Source organism: Gambusia affinis, linkage group LG20 (assembly GCF_019740435.1).
Source record: "Gambusia affinis linkage group LG20, SWU_Gaff_1.0, whole genome shotgun sequence".
NCBI lineage: Eukaryota > Metazoa > Chordata > Actinopteri > Cyprinodontiformes > Poeciliidae > Gambusia > Gambusia affinis.
This window is the reverse complement of record NC_057887.1, coordinates 1,459,952-1,467,720: the sequence shown is the minus strand read 5'-3', so window position 1 is coordinate 1,467,720 and position 7,769 is coordinate 1,459,952.

The following is a 7,769-nucleotide window of genomic DNA, read 5'->3' as shown; positions in this document are numbered from 1 at the left end:
CCATCAAACCCCAAAGGCCTCACAACTGAAAACTTCATCTCCTTTGTTTCCTCTCCCTCCCCCTCCCAGTTGTTGGGTTTCACTCATTCCTTTATTATCCTGACTTCCTCATATTCCAAGAAGAATATCAAGAAGTGCTCCAGACCTCTCATCTCTTTACCTCTTCTAACATAATCAAACTTATTTTGTTCTCACATCACTTTTTCACCATTCCTCAACTTATTCTTATTCCCTTCTTTACCTTTATTTCCTTTTTTTCAGTCTACCATTTCTGAATGACCTGCTTCTTCTTCTTCACCCACTGTTACTTCTCCCTTTCCTGTTTTTGCCGTCCTCTTTTTCCCCACAAGAGCCCATCGTTTTCCTCTCCTCCTCTGTCATTTGGCATGACTTTCATTGTGCTCTCACTTCTTTGCCACAGTGTGCAAACATTTTTGTGTCTGTGGGTGGGACAAAGGAGAAACAGGCTGCATTATCTGAGGACGTCCCCACAGCTAAACTGTTTCCTCGTCTGAGTTTCTGGAGGCGGACAAGGAACATTCCTGAAGATGCGAAACATTCAGATGAAGCGTTTTAATGCTGGGTCTTTTCAAATGCCGTCTGTGTTCAGAAGAAAACTTAGAAGCTTTTGTGGCGGCTCAGCCATTGTCGCTGGAGCTCCTCATACAATCAGCATCTTATGTTTATGCTGAGCAGCCTCACTGTGCTGAAGCTGTTATCAATGACCCACTGTTTACAGGGTCATCATATGATGCTTTCTGCTGATTGTTCTATGCATTTATTGACAGTGAGACAATTGTTAAGTTCCACTGTAACAGATCAGATTTAGGCCCTTACTGGGAATATTTTAATCCAGCACCTTAATATCCTCCAGCAGGAACGTATTTGTTTTGATGCTATGTAAATGAATAAAGGATGGACATTTACTGAGCAATCATACCGTACAGTACTTTTAAGAGTAAATAATTCCCCAATCAGCTGTGACATTCAAAAAAATATTTTTAATTATATTCCGAATTTCATATATTGTACAAAACCTGACAAATATGATGGGTTTTGCGAAAAAGTTAATGCTCTTTTCCACAGAGCGAACTGCAACCTGAAATATGATTCTTCTTTTATTCATCTCACGTTAACCAGCCCAAACATCAGAAATGTCTCACTGGACTATCAAGAAATGATTACGTCCTGGAGTCGCGGTCTGTGTAGAAGTTTTAAACTTTATCCAGTCGGCAACGTTTGTATGTGTGTATGCAGTTCGATGCTATGAAGCTTACCATCAGTCACTACAAAGAGAGAAGTGCCGAGCTGAACAACATGGCTGTTGGTGTTAATTCAATATTTGGAAGTGTGACCAAGACTGACTGAGTGACATTGTTCACTTCCTCCGCTGCTGTTGCTAACACTACAACTATGGCTGGCTGCAGTTCTAAAGCAGTGCAAAAAGTTAATCTCATTGTTCACAACTCCTCCTTCTGTCAGCTGATTGGCTCGGGCGAATTTCAGCTGGAGAAATCCATCTCAGTGGGAGAAACCATTTCAGAGCACTGAAATAAGATGAGAATTGGGCAGGAAGCTCCTGATGCTCCGAACCCATCTTCAGTTCTTTCCTCACCAAACTCCCTTCATTCTTGAATGGATTCATCTTGACAATCCTCTGCAGTCCCTGCTGCTGCTGCCCTTTTTTCTATCATACATTTTTCCTTTCACAAAGCTTACCATGAGAAAAGAAAAAATTAGTACCCTACCCTGATTTATAAGGAGCAGAGGGTCTTTATCTATAAAACAATAAAAAGATAAAACAATGTGCTTCATTCAGTCCTATTTGTTGGATAGAACACCATTGTGATTCCTGGAGATATTAGTCATCCCTTTTGTTCTGCTATTCTTTACTTTTTTGAAAAATTTATTATTGGTTGTATTTTATGGCTTCGCTTTCTTAATATTTTTTGTTGCAACATAATTTAAGTTTAGGACTGACATCTCTTATTTTATTCTACATCATTCAGTTATGTACTTTTAGGATACTGAACAGTTTCCCTTGCTCCTGAATGCCACTAATTGTTCAGGGTTCTATCATTTCAATAAAGGAAAAATCAAAGGAAATACTTTTTGATGCTGTAACAACATTTGGGACACTTTCCAATTTTCAAACCAGACGACTAGCACAGAGCTGACACTGGACTGTGTGGAAACATTTTTCAGACTTTTAGGTTCATGATGGAGACAGGTGTGATGTGTGTGTCTGTGTGTTTTAATATGCTATCAGAGATGTTCTTATAAGTGCCTGTCTCTAAGATTTGGTGATGGGCACAATAATTATAATCTGTAAACTGATGGCTTACTCATCACACTATAGCAGGTGTGTGTCAGTGTGCGCTTTCATTTTATTGCTCCTTATGCATATCATAGACTTCATTCAGTGTAAATCTGCTGTCTTGTGGGTGTTTCATTATTTGTATTCACTAACTGGAGGAAAATCTAAATGAACTTTTCTCTCTCACACCAGCTTATCAGAGTCTTGTATGCTCTGTCAACCAGTCTGCTACGTCAAAGTGGGTTTGGTCTCAAGCCTTCTGTCACTTTGCTGCCATTACTACACACAGTGTTTGGACACACACACACCCACACACACACACACACGCACACAGACAATAGAGAGATAGCGAGATCAGTATTTTTGAATAATACTTTTATTTGCAGGTATTGAAATATTGAAGAGCTTCTAAATGTTCCACAGTTTTTGGCTCTTACTTCAGAATGTAAAGCTTATATCTTGTTTGGATTGTTTACACATAGAGTGAAATATTTCAAACAAGTCCAACAGATAATAGAAATTTTAAATGCGGCGAGACAGAAAATGACAATGGTAGATAAGACCAATAAAAACGGAAATTTAAAACAGAAATGTCAGGTTCTGAAAAGCATACTCACTTCTGTCCACTCAGTTCTTGGTCAGGGCTCCATTTTAATTTAAATTACTGGATCAATGCGCCGTGGCATGGCGGCGGCCAGCCGGTGGTTCTGTGTATGTGTGATGGTTGGTTTGGTTTCTGCCTTCTGCTCAACTGCCCTGTTGGGTCTGTTGTCTCTCATCTTCCTCTTGACAACAGCCCAGAAATTTTCTACAAGGTTAAAGGTCAGGGGAGTTTACTGGCCAATCAAGAACAGTACTACCATGGTCATTGAAGCAGCTTTCGGTACCTTCAGCAGTGTGTGCCAGTACCAAGTCCTGCTGGGAAATGAAATCAGCGCCTCCATCCAGCTGGTCAGCAGAGGAAGCATGAAGAGCTCTAGATTCTCCTGGACTGTTCCCAGTGAACCAGAACCAGCAAAACATGACTTACTGAGGAAACGTCACTCTGGACTCTAAGCTACATGAATTCTGGTCATCTCAGTATTATATTCTGGTCAATACAATTAGTCAGACATTAAACATGCTTTTAATGCATCCATTATCCAATACCCTTATTCTTAGTAGGGTTGTGAGGGACACTGATGCCTATCTCCAGTCAACAGGCAAGAGGCAGGGTCAACAGGCAAGAGGTGGGGTCACCCTGGACAGGTCTTGAGTTCGTTGCAGATACTTTTCATTAAACCCACATTTCTGTTTTTAGCAATAGTCTTCTTTAGTGGTCATGTATTCATTAGCTTTAAGAGGGAAAACATCTCTATTAACAGAACTAAAGGGTTTTAAACATCCATCTGTGTCTGTAATTAATCTGTGTAATTAATATCACAAGTATCTTTCTCTTATTTATGACATTCCTAAAATAAATGGGCTTTTCGGTAATATTCTAATCTTTTGAATGGGTCTGTATAAAGTGATGAAGCAGCTTTGATAGTGGATCTATGTAAAACTTGGTAAAAAATAAAGGGCATCTGCACACTAAGAACAGTTTACGCTGCCTCAGCAGCCAGAAACCGGTTTCCCTTTTTTTTTACTGGATCAAATACAACCGTTTTTATATTTCAGTTTATAACAGAAGATTATTTTTGCAGTAAAATGGTAATGCTCCATAGACATGTTGCTCTGTGACTCACTGTTAAACTGAGATTGTAAACTAAGAACAGCTAAAGAAAACAGGAGCAAACACTTACTAAGCAGATCACCTTTAGTAAAACACAGGCCTGGACAGGGGCTGAAACAGAGACTGCAGCATTTCCACAGTGGAACAGCACAGTGCACTGTGGTGTGAGATCAGGCAGACCACAGCAGCTCAGTATGCAGTGAGGAGCAGAGGTGGATGGTGATGGGGACAATGACTGTACACTTTCAGCTATGACAACTTGTCCCTGGAACTTTAAGGGGGCGGCTGCATATTTAGCCAGGTGGGAGGCTCTTCTGTCTGCAGACATACAGAGCATGTAGCATCTATACAGACACCATGATAAAAACATTAAGACAATTAGATTATAAAATATTGTCTCAAGTTTACAATAAAACATTTGGGTAGTAATATTTCAATTCACAAAATAATGACAATGTCTTTTTGAATAAATTAAATTTAAAGAGATTTATTGTTTATGTCGGGTTCTAGTAGTGAAGCTGATATGATAGAGAAAATTTGGCATTCTATGATTTCATCATTAACTGTATAAAACGGAAAGATTAGGAAAATGTAAAGAAAAGCATATGCTAGTTTTTAATCTTATCCATTGTTTTAGCAAAAACAAACACTGCACTTATTCAATAAAAGGTCGACCTTAAAACTAAAAAGAAGAAGATCTTTGGCATTCTTGAAGCTGTTAGGCTGCAATTAAAAAAAAAAACATTCTGTCCATATAATGGTAATACTTATTCTTCTTGTATTTTCTTCACAATTATAATTGAGCTTCAAGTCCATCAAAGGACAGAGATGCACAACCAAGCCCACACACACACACTCACTCACCTGCAAATAAAGCAGACCTGTTAACCCTACATGTGCGTCTTTGGCCTGTGGGAAGCTCTACTACCTGGAGAGTTCTCACATGTGCTGTAAATTAAAATCAGTCTTGCAACCATTGAAGTTAAACTCAGTCTTTGCTGTCAAATGAAAATAGCAACTGCAATTCATCAACAATATGATTTGTTTCCTCTGACAAACAGATCCCATTAATATTCATTCAGTTATTACAGTTATAATTCATCCATCCCCTTATTAAAGTTTATTGTTGGCATAGTTGATTATTGATTGATTGTGTTTGTTTGCTGTCAGGATGTCAGCAGAGCCATATACAAACACAAAGAGCTTCAGGTGACAGACTGAGTCAGCTCTTTGGAGTTGGTTAAGCTTGACGTTCATTTTGATCTAGTTCAGTTTACTTATAGAGCACCAACTCACAGAGGAAGCCATCTCAAAGCATTACAAGAAAACATCTGGTTTTATACAGAACAAGGTCATTCAGTGCAATTGTATAGACGGATTCAAAGGCAATAAAATACATTCTAATTTGATCTGTGTCATTAAACAGTGTCAAGTCAAGCCCAAGAGGTTTCCTGGCTAAGGAAAGCCAACAGGTTCCATTGGAGCGTTTATTGTTTCTGCCAGGACAGATCAGACCAACCAGGCCTTTAGTCTCACTGCTCCTTTTCTGTGGAAAACCCATGTCAGGCTCCACAGACCACAGCAGGCCTGCAAACCATTCTCTCTACCCGACTCTGTTCACAATGTCCTTTTAAACAATCTGTCTCATCTTCATTTTTAATGTTTCTTTTGTATTTTAAAGTCTCGGTTTCTCTTATTCTGTTATATTACCTACTTACTCAATAATTACCCAAAAATTATAATTGAAACCATGTTATAATGTTCATGTGCCAGTTCAGTATACTGTGCTAAAGAGCCAACAAATAAATTATACTACGTAGACAAAATGGTTAGAAACTAACTCATAACAAGACAAGCAAATCTACCGACAATGACAATAGTAATGACACTTGTAAATAACAACCAGACATACAGCATCAATATAACCAACTCCTTGCCAATGCACATCTGTAAATTCTTCTCAATCTGTGTTATACAACAATAAATAAAACTTAGAAAAACAGAGAGAAAAACATATATATTGATGACAGTAGGATAACAATAATAAACTACCAACAGTGGTAATAGAACAGAAGAAAGAAAGGAAAAACCTCATTTGTATTATTCCCTTCTTCCCTGTGAAATCTGAGTGACAACTTTCTATTTATTTTTAAACTGCTTTATTGTTGGACATTATTTTAGTTCCATATTCAGTTTGTTCATTGTTTGACCCCAGCTATGGTGATACAAAGTCTTCATAGTTCATAATTGTTTGGTTGCTGCATATTTTGAAATTCCCTTAAATTGTTTCCTTCCTCCCGTTCATAACATATTTCTTGAAGTTGTTTAGGTAATAGATTATAACATATTTTAGACATAAATAGTAATGTTTGACATTTCACAATGTCCTGCAACGTTAATAAATTAGACTTAAAATATTAAGGATTTTTGTGTGTAAGAAAACTAGCATTGTCTATTGCTAGTTTGGGCGACTGCAGCTGTATGGTAGGGTAGTTGTGTTGTGATCGGAAGGTTGTGGGTTCGATTCCAACTTCCTCCTGCCACATGTCGATGTGCCTCTGGGCAAAATGTGTGTGTGTTTGTGAGTGCGACTGGCTGAATGTGACTCCAGTGTAAAGCGCTTTAAGTGGTCAAAATGACTGGAAAAGCTACATAAGTTCAGTCCATTTACTATAATGGCTCTTTTTTGCAGTACTGTTATGCAAAAACAGTACTGGAGTACTACTGGTTCTGGTTCTGGTTCTGCTCTGCATCCAGAAAAAGAACCAAACATGAAGAAGCAGCCTTCAGCTTCTATGCACCACAAATCTGGAACAACGTCCAGAAAACTACAAAACAGCTGAAACACTGAGTTCCTTTAAATCCAGACTAAAACCCAGCTGACTAGAGTTTCCTTTAATTCATAGTCACTGAACATTGACAGCATACATGATGTCTATTGATCATTTTGGTGATGGCACTCATAACAATGTAATGTTTCTTTCTGGCTTCCCAATCGGTGACTGTATGCTGTTTTCTGTAATTTTTTATTTTTGTATTTTTATGACATACAACAATTTGTTCAACTTCCTTGTTGTTGAAATGAAATAAACTTGATTGATCTATTGATTGATTGATTGATAATATTCAGTCACAATCAAGCCCCAAACTATTTATACTTGTGAAAGATTTAGGCTTAGAGTAATCTATTAATCTGAGCAACATGTTTTTTTCTGACAGGATGTTGTATTGATGCTTCGGAGGGGCGCAGCCAGAGAAAAGATTTGATTCATTAAGGGAAGACAATCTATCATAATGCTCTTCTGATAAATAACTTAAAAAATAAAAACCATAAAGACAGAGACTTTTGACCTGGCCCCCATTCCCCCTGCAAAGTTCCTGTGTGATACAAGGCCTGCCTGTAATATAGAGGTTTCCCATGTTACAACTTTTTTCTTTTATCCACGACTCCACTTGCTCTTCTTTCCCCTTTTCTTCATCTTGGACAGATATCAGAGCTTTTCAGTCTGCTTTCATGTTTGGCTCAGCAGTTGATGAAAGCTAACTGTCTGGGAAGCAACAAAGCTCACAGTCATGGTGGCAGGAGAGCAGCTTTAAAGGAGGAATTATGATCTCAAGAGAAGCGACTTTCACATTTAGGGGGAACGATCTTCCACCCCAAGTAAAATGGAATGAGTGTCTGCTGCGGTGGTCAAAACACTGCTAAAAGCTTTTAGGGAGGCCACTGAAGAACCTGCT